Below are 4,893 nucleotides of genomic sequence, written 5' to 3' on the forward strand. Positions count from 1 at the left end.
AAGAGGGAAATTCATAACAATTAGTGTGCATAAGAAAAATATGGAAGGATGGAAAATAGACAACTTAACATCATGCCTCAGGTAATTAGAAAAACAACAACAACAAAACCCAAAAAAACCCAGGCCAAAAAAAAAAAAATCGTAAAGATTCAAGCAGAATTAAATGAAATAGAAAATAAATGAATCATACAGTAAATAAATGAAAGCTAAAGATAGTTCTTTGAAAGGATTAACAATGTCAACCCACTGTTAGCTAGACTGATAAGGAAGAAGAAAGAAAAAAAACAGATAAATCAAATACGTGATGAATCAGACAACATTGCAACGGACAAAATAGAAATATAAAAAATCACTAGAGGATACTATGAGTGACTATATGCGAACAAACAAGAGAATATGGAGGAGATGGACAAGTTCCTGGATGCATATAATCTACCAAGATTGAATCAGGAGGACATAAAAAACCTGAATAGACCCATAAAAAGCCATGAGATTGAATTAGTGATAAATAACCTCCCTACAAAGAAAAGCTCAGGTCCGGATGGCTTCACTTCAGAATTCTACAAAACTTTAAAGGAAGAGTTAACCTTTATCTTGCTCAAATTATTCCTAAAGATCCAAAAGGAAGGAAACCTTCCAAAGTCATTTTATGAAGCCTTTATCATCCTCATTCCCAAAACAGATAAAGACATGACAAAAAAAGGAAAACTACAGAACAACATCTCTGATAAATATAGACCCCAAAATTCTCAACAAGATACTTGCAAATTGTATTCAACATCTAACAAAGATTATTCTTCATGACCAGGTAGGTTTTGTTCCAGGGATGCAAGGTTGGGTCAACTTACACAAGCCCATAAATATAATACACTATATTAACAGAAAGAAAGATAAAATCCATATGATCATTTCAATTGACGCAGATTAAGCATTTGATAAAATACAACATCCCTTCATGATTAAAATTCTCAGTAAGATTGGTATGCAAGGGTCACAATAAAAGGCATACATGAAAAACCTATAGCTAACATTGTACTGAATGGGGAAAAGCTAAAGGCTTTTCCACTAAAAATTGGTACTAGACAAGGGTGCCCACTATCTCCACTGCATTTTTTAAAAAAATATTTATTCATTCATTTCTTTTTAATTTGACAGAGAAAGACAGAGAGAGAGAGAGAGAGAGAGAGAGAGAGAGAGAGAGAGCGGAGCGCCACCAGGTCCAGGACTCAAACCATAGTCAGCTATGTGGGAGTGTCCAGCGCCTTAACCACCATGCCACCTACTGGTGCCCTCCACTACTTTTTAATATAGTGCTGAAAGTCTTAGCCAATGCAATCAGAAAAGAAAATAATGTAAAAATCATTCGAATAGGCAAAGGAAAGTTGAAAATACCTTTATTTGCAGATGACATGATGGCATTCTTAGAAGACCCAAAGGTTTCCATGAAAAAACTTCTGGAAGTAATAACTGAATACAATGAAGTTGCAGGATACAAAATCAACATGCAAAAGTCTATAGCATTTCTATATACAAACAACAAGTTGAATAAAGTAGAGCTGAAGAAAGAAATTCCTTTTACCATAACCACAAAATGTATAAGATATCTATGGATAAACCTAAGTAAGGAAGTCAAAGACCTTTACAAAAAAAACTATGAATATCTTAAGAAAGATATTGAACATGACATAAAAAATGGAAGGACATCTCATGTTCCTGGATTGGAAGAATTAACATAATCAAAATGATAATTCTACCCAAATTGATCTACCTATTTAATGCAATTCCAATAAAACTACCATAGACATTCTTCACATATCTAGAAAAGACAATCATGAAATTTTTCTGGAATCATAAAAGATCTTGTATTGCCTAAGCAATCCTGTGCAAGAAGAGTCACCCCCTTTCCCCAAGATAAAGTATAAAGCTGTGATAATCAAAACAACATAGTATTGGCACAAAAACAGACAAGTGAACCAATGGGATAGAATAGAGACCCCCAGAAATAAACCAGGTAGACCAATGGAACAGAATAGAGACCCCAGAAATAAACTCCAAAACATACAGCCAACTGATTTTTGACAAAGGACACCAGTCAATCCATTGGGAAAAGGACAACCTTTTTAGCAAATGGTGCTGAAAAAACTGGGTATCCACCTGCAGAAAGACAAAATGGAGTCCTCATCTTTCAATATTAACAAAAATCAGCTCAAAATGGATCAATATCTGAACCTAAGACCTCAAACTATAAAACTACTGGTGGAAAATACTGGGAAAACTCTGAGAGACATTGGGGTAGGCAAAAAGTTTTTAAATAAGACTCCCAAAGCATGGGAAATAATCTCTAAAAAAGACAAGTGGGGCTATATCAGAATAAGAAGTTTCTGCATAGCAAAGACACAGTAATTAGTATAAATTGACAACCCTCAGAATGGGAGAATATTTTTGTAAAATATGCCTCAGGCAAGGGACTGATAACCAGAATACACAGGGAACTCAAGCAACTAATCGCCCCTTCCCCCAAAACAATTCTAACCCAATTAAAAGATGGAAAAGTGAGCCGAACAAAAATCACTCTAAGGAAGACATATGAACAACCAAAAAGCTTATGAAGAAATGCTCAACATTCCTCGTCATAAGGGAGATTCAGATTAAAACCACAATGAGATACCATCTAATCCCTGTCAGAATGATGAAGATTAAAAGTACAAATAGTGGTGTTAACAGGGATGTGGTAAAAGGGGAATTCTCTTACACTGTTGTTGAGAATGTAAACTGGTTCACCCACTGTGGAAAATGATATGGAGGTTCCCTAAAGATCTACAAATAGAACTACCATTTGATCCAGCAATCCCACTTCTGGGTATCTTCCCAAAGGACAAGAGAATGCTCAGTTGGAAAAGTGCTTGCACATTGATGTTTATTGCAGCATTATTCCTGATTGCTAAGACATGGAACTAACTCAAACGTCCACAAACAGATGAATGGCTTGAAAAAGTGTGGTACATATACTCTATGGAATACTATTCAGCAAAAAAAAAAAAAAAAAAGACCCTGGTGTTTGATAGAAAGTGGTCGAATATGGAAGATCTTTTGCTGAGTGAAGCAAGCCAGCATATGAAAAATAATGTATGAATCCACTTAATATATACTGACTATCTGCACTTTGTGGTAGAGATCGAATTACTGGAGGGCATAAAAGCAGTGAAAATAGTTTTGGATGCTGAAGATAGTGTATTGGGGGTGAGAAAAAAAGGAAAGAGTATAGAGAAGGATAGCAAGAAGACAAATAGAGTGGCATGACATTGGTGGGACACAGAAATGGTTTATTACGTGTTGATGATAACATATATAGTATTGTCAACTGGACTGATCTGAGAAGTGTTTCATGTTGGTAAATTCTTTATAGAAGCTCAATGATACATAGTGACTAAATATTTAAAAATAATGAGAATAATAATAATAATCTGAAAAAAATGATGAAAAGCTATTTGATAATGATGTGGATAGTAATGTCTTTGTCTTGACTGATGTGTGGTAATCGTGCTAAAAAAGAAATATAATACACTCTAGGGGCAGCTGCATGGCGTCCAGGTCCAAGCGGCGAGCCCTGGGGAGTGGGGTTCTGCCCCCGCCAGTGGTGCGGTCCTGAGCTATGGGAAAGAGGAGGAAGACGAGGATGAGGACGAAGGCAGTGACAAAGACAGTGAGGAAGAAGAGGATGAAGAGGACGAGGTTGTTGACGAGGAAGTGAATATTGACTTTGAAGCTTATTCCATCTCACATAATGATTATGACGGAATTAAGAAGTTACTGCAGCAGCTTTTTCTAAAGGCTCCTGTGAACAGTGCAGAGCTAACAGCTCTCTTAATTCAGCAGAACCATATTGGGAGTGTGATTAAACAAACGAATGTTTCAGAAGACAGCGATGATGATATGGATGAAGACGAAATTTTTGGTTTCATAAACCTTTTAAATTTAACCGAAAAAAAGGGTACCCAGTGTGCTGAACAAATTAAGGAGTTGATTCTAAGCTGTTGTGAGAAGAACTGTGAAAGAGCATGGCTGAGCAGGAGGACAAGGTTTTAAATGACACTACCAAGCCCATAGGCTTTCTCCCCATTGAAAGAGTCATCAATGTCCCTCCACAGATCGCTCTGCCCATGCATCAGCAACTTCAGGAAGAACTCACAGAAGCACACAACTAATAACCATGTGGGAAGTGCTACTTTTACCTTCTGATTAGCAAGATGTTTGTGGAAGCAGAAATAAACAACTCCAAGAAAAAAAAAAGGAACATCCAAAAGAAAGATGAGTTAATGTTTGCAAACGCAGACGAAGAATTTTTCTGTGAGAAGGCAGTTCTGAACTTCAACTACTTAGTGAAGGAGGAGAGCCACACTTGTCTTGGAGGCAGATGGTCCTTTGATGATGTACCAATGAAGCCTTTGCGAACTGTGATGTGGATTCCAGGTGACAGGATGAACGAAATCATGGACAAGCTGAAAGAACACCTGTCTGTCTAACCCATTCCCTGTGGGTAGTGATGGGCTTGCTTTATAGAATTACCAGAAAATTCAGTGAAGACTTACTGAAAAACTCGTGACTTTATTCAGATTGAGGTCCTCTACAAAAAGTAACTTTTGTCCCATGTGTCTGTGACACATTTATAAAATACAGGTTTTTAAATTTTGGTCAAATTATGCATGGTTGATTAAAAACTTTTCCAATACATAGAAAAACATGTAGTAATTTAAAGAACTCAATAAAAATTTCTATTTTTTTTTAAAAAGAAATATAATACACTCTAAAGATATATGTGATTAAATGTAATATAAAAAGTTATGATAATAAAAAAAATTAAAAAATAATATCTAATTTGTTTTGTTTGGTTAA

At 35.9% G+C, this 4,893-nt stretch overlaps 1 pseudogene; it reads left to right on the plus strand.

The window, feature by feature from the left end:
• The first annotated feature begins 3,580 nt into the window (after positions 1 to 3,580).
• On the plus strand, positions 3,581 to 4,523 carry LOC102473829 (BRCA2 and CDKN1A-interacting protein pseudogene; annotated as a pseudogene).
• The last annotated feature ends 370 nt before the right edge of the window (positions 4,524 to 4,893 follow it).

Source organism: Tupaia chinensis, unplaced genomic scaffold, assembly GCF_000334495.1.
Source record: "Tupaia chinensis unplaced genomic scaffold, TupChi_1.0 Scaffold000380_1, whole genome shotgun sequence".
In the NCBI taxonomy this organism is placed as follows: domain Eukaryota; kingdom Metazoa; phylum Chordata; class Mammalia; order Scandentia; family Tupaiidae; genus Tupaia; species Tupaia belangeri.